General features: G+C 35.9%; 1 protein-coding gene across 2 annotated transcripts in view; it reads left to right on the top strand.

The window, feature by feature from the left end:
* Positions 1-12,203, top strand: part of SLC4A4 (solute carrier family 4 member 4) — a 1,959,050-nt gene that overhangs the window by 1,229,174 nt on the left and 717,673 nt on the right. The window lies entirely within an intron of this gene.

The following is a 12,203-nucleotide window of genomic DNA, read 5'->3' as shown; positions in this document are numbered from 1 at the left end:
TTCCTAGGGAAAAAAATCGCTGATCCAAAACACATACACACAACACAAGCACACCAAACAAACAGAAATCCATGCACATACACCTAAATTCTGACACCTAACCCTACACTAAACTATGCACACACCACTAACTATCCACTTACTTTAACCCAAACCCTAACCCTAAGGTCCGTCACTATCGCACACTCACCTCACCCGCTCTCTAACCCTAACTCACCTAAATCCACCCTAACCCTCATGTCCACACAATTGCACACATACCTAACCCAAGCCCTAACCCTAACTCACCTAACCCAGCCTAGCACTCACATCCACACAATCGCACACTTACCTGAATCCGACCCGTAACTTTCCACCACACCACAGAAAATACCAAAGCAACAGAAACGGACAACCAAATTCTTTCCCTAGGAAAAAATTTGAGTTTCTGTTGCTTTGATATTTCTAACTTTCGCTAAAATAAGGTTGATCAATCAGCGTTCGCTTGTTTAAGTGTACGCTGATCTAATATAGACCCGGGGTGATATATAATTATCGACCATGGAATGGGTAAGGCCAATCTAACACCTAATAGGATAGGTTAATTAAGGGAAATTCGCCAGGCTTAAAATATCCCACAAGAGCAGCTAGCCTAGTTCTTACCTATGAAGCTGTAATGAGTCCACAGTTTCTCAAAGTCGGTCATTGTTGCATGCTTATGCTTGCCACTTGCAGGCCAGCAAGAGCCCTGCAGCAGCAGTTCTGACAGCAACCTGTATAGCAGAATGTAATAATATGAGATGTAGAAGAGACCAAATCTTTCCAACATGGTCATTGCTGTGTGCACATGTGGATGTAAAATGAAAAGTACAACTTGGTCTCAAGTTTTCCTGCAAAATTAAAACAGAGGATACAGTGGGCAGACTCCAAAACATCCTTAAGATGTTGCAAGATTGACCACTGTATGATGTGACTTGACTCCTGTATGCATATACCTGAGCTGCAGTATTTAGCAGAATTGGTACCGGTATGACCAGCTGCACATGATAGAGTACAACAGTGGTAATATTGGCTCAGAAACAGAGATGCAGCATGGCATTTTCTGTGACCTGAATGCCACTCCATTAGCAGACATTTGTGTGCCGTTATTAATGCTTTATATCAGGTAAGGTCAGAATAGATCTTGCCATTTGACAGTTTTTATTGCACTACATATGTGGCATGGATATGCAAAATCAAAAAAAAACTGCAAAACATATTAACACAATACATAGAAATAGATAAAATAACTTTTCTGCTTTTTATGACATGTCTGTGTTCCAATCTTTATCAGTTGTACAATTTTTGGCATGTTTCTCTTATCTAGCTACAGTTTCAGTCTGGATGAAAACTTCTCATTATTTCTTTTTTAAGTTTGGGCTACTTGCCATGGGCCTCATTATAATATCACTCTCTGACAATTGATTATGACAGCCAGTAGCACTGTTTGAAGGACATTTCAAGTGTGAACCAAAGAACACAACGGCCTTATAAATAACCACAGCCGTTTTTATGAATTTTATTTGATCTGTTTTATGAATCACATTTCATACATTCTACTAAACTGAGACCAATTACTTCATGCTTAACCCCATTTTTTTCTGCTATTGTTTGGCTGTTTTATGACTTGCATATCATATGTACTGCCACAATGAACACAATTGCCTCATGCATAAATACAGATTTTTTTGAATGTTTTGTGCTTGTTTATTAATTACATTTCATGTGTTCATCTTTTCTAAGCACAACTGTTTTATGCATAACCCCAGATTTTATTAATTAATATTTGTGATGTTTTTTATCAAGGCCAAAAGTACACACATAGCACCATCAGTGTATATAAACTGGAAAATTAAACAAATAACACATCATAAGAGGAACCATAACCAAAATATAGTTGAGTGCTTTTGTGTGTTAATTATGTGACATCTTTAGCTGTTTCATGACTTAAATTTCACAAGTGTACTGCTTCACAGAGTACAATGGTCTTATGCATAATTACAGTTTTCTGAATACAATTGTAGTGCATGGAGCTCTGTTACATCCCAACATCAGTGAAAAGACAGGCTGGTGTTAGAAAGATACTTAATTGCTAGGCACCCCCCATGCTGTTAAGCAGCAAGTTTTGTGCATTAATGTTGCTCAGCAGCCATCATAGGAAACAATAAAATGTATCAAGTACTTCATTCAGACTTTTAAAAGCATTTACTGGTTTCCCTGATGTTCTTCTTTGATGGCCGCTCTATGTGTGGCCGGTTTTAGTGAATTAAAGCTTTCTAATGCTGTAAAACACTTACTGCTGCTACACTGCTTTTTTTCTTTTTACGTATAACTGTTTAATAAACATCTAGCATGTCTGTTTTACTATTTCTTTCCATATTATACAATGCATATGCAAATCCCTCCTTCAAAACGTAGCACAAACAGTATTTTAATTCTCTCTCTTAATTTTTTTATCCTAGAAACCCTACTTAATCTTCCTAAATCTGTATATATACCATTTCAAATCACCTCCGAAAACCAGCTGAATAAGTTAAATAGCTCATTATATGTTTGGTATGATAATTCTTACATTAACTTTTGCTGTACTAGTTATTCATTTCTTATGCTATTTTGTTCTGCTTCTTATTTTATCTTCTTAGTCGGCTCTAGGATAATTTCATAGGTTCACAGGTTCTTATTAGGCTATTTATCTGTGAGGATCTTAAGATGCCTTCCCTTACATTCCTGTGATAGTTTTTAGCCCTTATATTTTCCATACAAATAACCCAGAGATGAGTTAAACAAGGATATGTTTGTATGTTTACATGTTTCCCCTGTGCATGAAAGATAGCGGTGATAAACCAGGAGTGAATGTGTGATTACCCATCCATTCATCTAAGTTACATTTGAATAAGGTAAGAAAACTGCTTTGCTTTATATATGGAGTGGAAGACAGTTCCATAGAAGGGGTTGATTTCTGTGATAAAAACATATCCCTCCAACATGTTCTATTTATTTTGCAAAAAATATTAAGATCCATTGGATTCACATCTGTATAATAATACGTCTGATAGAATAGGGTCTGTTGAAGCACTGTGGGTGAGGAAGAGAGTAGTCTATATGATACTGAGAAGACAGATAAGGCTTTGAGACAATCTGCATAGTTGTTATGATTTAGGTCCTTGATTATTTTTTTTTACCCAGAAAGCAATGTAGTCATTTGAGTTGTTAAGTGCTTGGACAGGTACATACCAAAAGGGGTACTATATTTAATGGTCAGCCTAATGTGTGCCAAGTACAGTGGAAGTACTACACAGCTGGATCTTGACTCGGTACCTTTACATAAAAGATGGTTCTCCTCCTCCTGATGGCTACCTCTTTACAGCTATTCAGGGGATACAGTTAGGGTCTATATTATATCCTCGAATGCTTAAAAAAGTGAACGCTGATTGATCGAACTTATTTTCGTGAAACTGCAAAATATCGAAGCAGCAGAAACTCAAATTTTTTCCTAGGGAAAGAATTCGGTTGTCTGTTTCTGTTGCTTTGGTATTTTCAGTGTTATGGTGGAAAGTTACCGGTTGAATTCAGGTAAGTGTGCGATTGTGTGGATGTGAGTGTTAAGGTGATTTAGGTGAGTTAGGGTTAGGGCTCGGGTTAGGTGTGTGTGCGATTGAGTGGACATGAGGGTTAGGGTGGATTTAAGTGAGTTAGGGTTAGGGAGCGGGTGAGGTGAGTGTGCAATAGTGACGGACCTTAGGGTTAGGGTTTGGGTTAAGGTAAGTGGGTAGTTAGTGGTGTGTGCATAATTTAGTGTAGGGTTAGGTATCAGATTTTAGGTGTATGTGTGTGGATTTCTGTTTGTTTGGTGTGCTTGTGTTGTGTGTATGTGTTTTGGATCAGCGATTTTTTTCCCTGGGTAAAAAATCGCTGCTCTGACAGTTCGAGATTGTAAGCTTTTGCTTAAATTAGGTCAATCAATCAGAGTTCACTTTTTTAAGTGTTCGATGATATAATATAGACCCTACAGTTAAGGTAATAACTTAAAAAAAAACTGAAGGCTCAGCAGTGAAAAATTGCATTAGGACTGTTTTCAAAACGTTTGTAACTTAGTTTCTGCATAGTTTCTCTCCTGCTTTATATTTAATTTAATTTAATAAATTCAAATGTAGAAGATTGGTAAATTTCTTCTGTCTATGGAAGGAAATCTTTCTTTTCAGGAAGAAAGCCCTTGTAGAGAAAACATGATTCCCCTTATCAAATGTGCCCGCTATAGGTCTGTAGTTCCAAACTGCCTTCAAACATGTAATGCAAAGCAACTGTGTGAGCCCTTCCTGGCATCAAAGCAAAAATGTATTCATTAATGTAAGGAATTAACAAAATCTGAGATTGTAAAGTGCTTAATCCAGGCAAATTGTCTTTTTTTTCCATTTTGTTGTCTGTCTTAGTCCTTCTAGTTCTGTTGCCTGTTTGAAGAGAAACAATGGGGTACTGAATAAGGAGTAGTCTGAGCAGGACACCAGGCAAATTCTCAACTCTTCCATCCCTTCCTGTGAAGGAGGAGTGTGTGTTATGATGTCATCAGTGTTCCTTGAAGAACTGCATCACCCACATACGGGACAGTTACAGTGGTATTAGCAACTACAGATTTTTTTTTGGAGGGGGGTTTCTCTGATGTAATGGGGCAGATAGCAGAAACACTTGGATAATTTCATACATATTGCAGGTACAGGTCATGCTGAAGATTTGAGAACAGCAAAGATATCACAAGAAGCAGAATATAGACGGTCACTTGCAAAAACCTGGCATACAGATGTGGAGAAGAAGAGATTTTCACCTCAGTGCCACCTGCTGCAGTGTAGATGTGTAGGACTCTTGTTGCTTCAAAAAGGTGTAATATGCTGAGGCTATGATACAAACGAAGAGTTCCAATTTTTCCAGGGACTTACTTAGTTTGTAAACATTGTTATTTAGCTGTTTGGAATTTAGGGGTCAAGGCATTTATTTCCTGTCATCTATTCATAGTGAATTTGCCATTTTTTTGGATGATCCTGCACCCTACCTTGTATCCTCCCCAGCCACCATACTGTTTCATGTATTCCCCACTAGGCAACAGCCATTTGGCCCATTTATTTAATTTAGGGCAATTCTCAGGAATGGTGCTATCATTCTCAGTGCACTGCGGGTTGTACAGTAAGCCCTAACTTTCTCTGTCTGATAAAATGTCACTCACCCAGTCACCCATGCAGCTGATGCATGCTCACAGAATTTCTTTGTCAGCTAAGGAACTTTAGTCCGTAGAGTTCCAGAATGGATCAAAACTGCCTATTAACAGACAAGTCTTCATAGGAGAGGTGTGCATAGGTAGGAAGATGAGAAGAGTCTTGGATAACCCCACATGAAGTCCTGGTTTACTGGCAAAGTAAGAGTCAGCAGTGTCAAATCATGAAAATACCACTTCTGTCTTTTTTTCTTGTTTTAAAACAGCTTGATTATGAAATTCTTGCATTCAATACTAGAGGCTGAAAGCCTTCAAGACATTAGATTATGCAGGATTTCAAAGATGGCTGCACACTAATCAGACACTTAATTTCATCTCTCCCATTGTGAAAAAAGTAATTGAGAAATAAGAGCCAGTGATATTGTCAGCTGGACTAAAATTTATTTACTCGCTAGTTTGTGCACTACCTGAATGCCAGCAAGTAAGAAATTTAGAAAACCTGAAAGAAAATCAACCAGAAAAAATGAAGATAAAATACTGTCTCAAAAGAACTACAGATGTTCATCAAAAATCAATTCAAGCTTTAGCTTTGCTATAAAAGGTGGTTTCCAGTAGTTTAGAGGCAACTAATATAAATAAACCATTTAAGGAGTATATCAACTCAAACAACAAGAAGCTGGAATAAATTAAAGTATCTCTAAGTAGCTATTCAGATCATCTAATAAAACTGTAAAAATCAGAGGGTGAAATGAAGTAAAGGCTGATTGAGTATACAATTTCTCGAGGAAAACTATTTCAAAAAATGGAAGAGTTAGAAGACAAAATGCATAGAAAAAAATTAAGATTAAGCCCAAATTAATACTCATAGGTTAAGCTATAATAAAATGTTTTTTTAAGCAAGTTTGTCTTTTGGCTTTTTCCCAGTAAGGGGTTGCCACAGCGGAACTCCGGTCTGCTAATGATTGGCAGTAGACTTTTATGAAACGCCGAGGTGCCAGCTTGACGCTCAACCTTCAACGAAGACACGCCCATTTACACATGTCTTTCGAATGCTACCCAACCGCGGAGAGGACATGCAGACTCCACACAGAAGGCACTCCCAAGCCAAGCTGAGAATCAAACGGGAGAACCTCTTGCTGTGAGGTAACAATGCTACCTCCGTACCGTTGCGGATGAAAAATAAGACAAAATGATGAAAGCCATAAAAAAAGTTTCTTACATTTGCAGAGATATTAACTTGTAGTTTTCCATTAGCTAATGTCTATTGGCAGTCACGAAGTCTGCACCTGAAGGCAATTGTACATTCTATTCTGTGTAACATTTTCATTTCAGATTTCATTGCTGACTGCTTATACATGGAAAAAATCTAGAGTAAATTTTATTGCAGCTGATAACATCACTGGCTCTTAATCCTGAGAGTTCTGACCATCTTTTGCTGAGGTAAATGCAAAATTTAAAGGTATAAGACAACCAGTTCAGTGAAAAATAAAGTTTAGAATTACAGGAAGTAAATAAAAGACAGCAACCTCTCTAGCAGCATTAGCATTTTAATGCATTTAATAGAACTATACCCAGATATGTTTTATTTAAAGATAGCAAGTGCACTCATTAATGTTTTATGAAAATATACAAACTGCTTTTCACATCTTGCAGGAGAATAGAGATGAGGAAAGAACATATGGTAATCAGTGTAAATGAGAACACAGGCTGTACCACATGCTTTAGGATGGGTAACCTTAAAATTAGGTCTGGTAATGCCTGTGGGTGCAGCTGTCGATTTGGGGCAATTGTTTCTACCTGGAGGGTTAAACTCAATTTTTGAAGATGCACATAGGTTTTTGTGTGTTTGTTTTAAGTTAATAGGTGATGGGGTGTTCTGAAAATGTAATTAGCTTTTCGTCTTAGGGTTTGAAAAAATGTGACTTATGTTCAAATGGGAATGAGAAGAAAAATATATTAGTGTGTGCATGAAACACAAAAGTTGTAAATGCATATTCAAAAATGTCCTATATAATAAGTGGTAAAATAGCTTTTTGTCATAATGGACTTACAGTTATAGAAAAAAGGCAAGAGTACTGAATATATTAAGAAATGCAGAGAGAAAATAATGCTGCAGGAGACACATTTGGAAAAAATGAGCATGTGAACTTGACAAAGAAAGGATTTCAAGATGTATATTCAGCAGAACATCTGGAACCAACAAAAAAGAGAGTGAGTATACTAATGGCTAGAGAAGCTCTAATAGTGACAGAAGAGGGGAAGATTTGTTGTAGTAAGAAGTTATTGACAAAGAAGGAGGATTACCCTGGCATGCATTTATATTCCACCAAAATGCTGCTATTATGCAGCTTAAAAAAATTTGGGAGCAATAATCAGCTTTCTGCAGGGAATATTGCTTATATTTGAGGACTGAAACTTGATTTGTAAAAGTAAGGATGCATCGAGGACCTATGAGGGAACATATAACAAAAGAGGATAGATTGCTGAAGATATTTATGAACAATATTTGATATGGAATATGCAACTTTAGTAGTACGAACTTTGACAGCATTTACATATTATTCCCCAAGACAAAAATAACTGGGCTAGACTAGATAGAAATTATATTTCAGAGGAGCATGTAAATTTAATAGAAAGCTTTGACACACATTCAATAACCATTTCCAATCAACTCAGATAAAAACTAAAATAAAAATGCAGGATAATGAAGTAAAAATGAGACACTGGTACTTTCCCACCTACCTATTAAAAAGAGAGGAATGTGTAGTGGAAATTAGTTGAAAGTTGTTAGGGAAGATAGAAATATCTTCAAAGGAGGATTTGAAAAATATGGTAGAAATAAAATTTGATTGAGATATGGTTATGACTTAATAGAAATTACTTATGTTAAAGTATAGCAGAATAAGGGTCGTCTCACAGAAAAAAGAAGAGGTGCAAATGCAGAATGCTAAAGAGAAAATAAAGAAGTATCTCGGTAATGTGCATTAGTTTAGAAAGACTGCTGTTAAGCAACTAATTCTGATAATAATTACAGATGCAAAAACTTGTAGTACAATGACTCAGGCAACAGAAAGAGAGGCTATAACAAAAAAAATAACCACTGATTTTGTAGAGGTACTAGAGATATTTCGGAAATGTTATGAAAATTTATATAAAGCAGAGAAGTCTGGAAATCAAGAAAGAACACAAATGGAAATATTTATGGAAGACTTAATTATATCAAGGTTAGCAGTAGATGAGGCTTAACAAGGAACAGTTAAGATAGGAGGAAATGAAATAAAAATGGTGATGTATAATCAATCTCCATGAAAGTCTCCAGGATCACATGACATTCTTATGGAAGTTTGGAATTTAAGAGGAAACAAAGTGATAAAGCTCTGGAAGATTTTCTTCAACAATATTTTAAAAGGAAAGGAAGCACCAACATCTTGCAAGAAAACTGTGGTGGCTGTATATCTTAAAGACAGTAAAGATCCATCAGACCCAGCTTCATACAGACCCTTTTCAATTTTAAACCATGATTATAAAGTGTTTATGTCTATACTTACTAAAAAAATGCAAAGGTGTTGTCAAAATCGACAGACATAGATCAATGTTGCTTTGTTTAAGAGAAGTAAGCAATTGACAACATCAATAGAACAACAATGATCCAGAGGGAAGCAGAATGTAAGAAAATACTCTAGTTGTTGGTGAGTCTTAATGCAATAGACAGCATTCATCACAGCAAGCTGGGATGTTATGTGTAGGGCAATAGAAATATTTGTATTCCCCTGATACAATAACATGGTTAATTAGGAAGATATAGGAAATACTGGAGTAAGAATTAAATTGGGAGTGTTCCTCTCTGATAAGTTGTGTTTGAATAAAGGAATTAGGCCGTGATGTCCTCTTTCCCTTTTGTTTGCTTTATATTCAGAGCACCTGAAAAAGAAAATGGCATTATTAATGCAATGATATAACTAGTATGGTAATCAAGAAACATTTAGCTTTATCTGCAAATTATATTATTTTGTACCTGATAAATCCAGAAAAGGACATCTAACTGCTGTGGAGTATTATGAGATGGTTTCAAGTCTTTTTTGGGACACAAAATTAATGAAGATAAAACAAAGACTATAGCCATAAATTATGTACCTACATGTGAATCAGATCAGCAATGCTCAAAATTGTGGGGACACAAAAAGATGAAGTATGTTGGCATATGGAAAAAAGCTTATGTTATGGCAGCTAAGGATATGGGGGAGGGGACTAAAAGAAAGGTAACACAAACAAGGAGAAACTAGAAATTCTTCTTTATAGATTTGACTAGTAAGATACAGACAATGAATATGTTTTAGTTCCTTTAGTTTTATATATGGGTCATGTATTTATTAACCAGAGGAGAGGTTGTGGACAAGAATTAATAAACAGTTGAAGGAATTTATCTTTGAGGGGAAGAGGGCAAGAGTTAAGTGGGATAAATTGATCATTCCAATACAAAAGATGGTTTAGGATTACTTGATTTTAAGGGATATTTTAGAGCTACACCTTTAAATTTCATATACATAACACAATCAGACGGTTATAGAAAGAACAAATGCTGCCATTAAGAAAGGAATAATTAGTAGAGCATATAAAACATTGCATGGTAACTATAAGAATCAGTCAGATGAGGTTAGAAAGGATTGGGAAGAGAGATTGGATAAGCAATTCATAAACAAACAATGGGAGGATATATGTATGCCTCCCAAATATGCAACAAAACCTAGAGGATTTAGGATTTTTGCCTGGAAATGTTTCTTTAGATATTTTTATACCCCAAGTAGACTCCAGAGAATTTTTCCTCAGGTAGACAGTAAATGTTGGAGGTTTGAAGGAGAAGGACAAGGTAATTAGAAACATATTTTCTGGGATTGCAGTGAGTTGGCGGACTTAAAAATTCCCTGCGGGATGCACTTTTGGAGATGCTGGGTGAGTAGATTGGTCTGAAGAGGAAGATGATTTTTATGAGCTATGGTGCAGAATCGGAATTGCCTAGACATAATAAGGCCCTACTGTGTCTAATAATGGTGGCTGCCAAAGAAGCAATTACTAGAAAATGGAAATCAAAATCTAAACCAACTATATTGGAAGTAGTGAATATAGTAACAGAGATAAAACAACTGGAATTGTGATCTTTAGAAAAGGGTAGGAGAGAAGTGCATAGAAAAAATAGCAATTGTGGGAACAATACATACTAGGGAGAAATGAGACCTAAAAGGCAGTAGGACTTAAATGAGCTCTGTAATGTTTGAATGAGAAAAATTGGGTAGATTATAAGTGATGTATAACGTTCGCAACTGGAAGTGTGTCAGTATGGTTTGTGATGTAAAATGCTTGCGACTAAGATTGTGTTGGTGTGCTTTGTTTTCATTTGTATAACTGTATGATTGCCTGTAAAGTAAGTTATGGTATAATGAAGATGTTTCTTGTTTTAAAAAAAAAGAAGGACTTGAATAATTTATGTAATATTGGTTAGGTTATATGATATATAGCAATATATGTGAAGTATAATGTTTGTTATGTTAGTATAGTTTGATTACTTTTATTTGAATGTAAATTTGCCTATAAGATTTGTTATGTTAATATAGTTGGTTTACTTTTATATGAATGTAAATTTGCCTATGTCACAAATGATAAAATATATATATATATATATATATATATATATATATATATATATATATATATATATATATATATATTTTCTTTCATATGAGGATAAGGTTGGACTCATTATGCTTTGCCATTTTGCTCATGCCCAGTATAATAAATCATTATTTTTGTCATATATAAAAATGGATGATGAAGCCGAGGGGGGGGGGGGGGTGAAGTTTATGAAGTAAAAAGATGGTGGGATTTTGGATATAGATCTTTAGGGAGAATAATAGCAACTGTACATAATGTTATATTCAAGTAGTAGTAGAAACTGCTCTAAAAACTCAGCCAGTCTAAGAATGGAGTGACTAATTCTGAAGTAGTGCATGGATTATGCACTGAAGCTGTATCTAGACAGGCACTTATGACAATTTGGGCTCTTAATGGCTGGATGTTACATTTCAGTTTCAGGCAAATAAAAAGTAATTTTACAAACAAAAGCTGGATGCATCTGTACAGGTTTACAATAGGAAACGTACACAACTGAGATATTTACAGAGTACCTTATGCACTGCATGTAGTAAAGTGCAAATGCAAAGAGCATGTGACTCTTACACTTGCAGTAATGGATTGCCTCTCCAATTTAGATGTTGATTTGAAGGGTGAGCTAATTTACAGAAGGAAGAAAGAAGGCAACTGATTCACACAAACTGGAACTACTTATATCACTGTGTGACTGCTTCTCAAGAAGTCCTGTTACAGTGCCTTGTCAAGACAATCACTAATCAGTGCAACTATGGAGTAGCTATATTCCAGTAAAGGAAGAGACAAGTTACAGTAGTAATGTTTTTTTTTTCTTTGTTTGATTACCTGTGCTGTTTCACATAGTCTCTGGCCAGATATAGGAGTACAGTTATATATAACTTTCATTGGCCATAAACTGTACCGACCTTTATGTATACATCTCTTGGTGTTATTGTTTCTTGGTAAGGATATCTGTTCTTGGAGATTGTGTTGTGATTTGATTACCTTTATAGTGACAGGTGAAGAGGAGGTGTATTTTCTTGTATCCTACTCACCGGAGACTTAAAACTAATTGGCAGACAACTGCAACTATGTTTATGCAGTTGTTAGGTGAAAGCCTTGCTACTTGGCATAGCTAACTCTGAATTAGCAGTGGTTTTCATGCACTTATGTTTATTTGCATATATTCTGTGTACCATAGGCACAGACTGTGTGGTGCAGCGTTGGTAAAAAACAGCACTAGTGTGCTGTGTTTACAGGTTCATAGGTACATAAGTGATTACTAGGTTAATGTCCCAAGAGCCTTTACAAGCCTAGCCAATAACTCCCAGGATATGACAAT

This window comes from Protopterus annectens, chromosome 2.part0 (genome assembly GCF_019279795.1).
Source record: "Protopterus annectens isolate FY-2018-M chromosome 2.part0, PAN1.0, whole genome shotgun sequence".
NCBI classification, from domain to species: Eukaryota; Metazoa; Chordata; order Ceratodontiformes; family Protopteridae; genus Protopterus; species Protopterus annectens.
The sequence above is the reverse complement of the archived record's forward strand: the minus strand, read 5'-3'. Positions and strand labels throughout refer to the sequence as shown.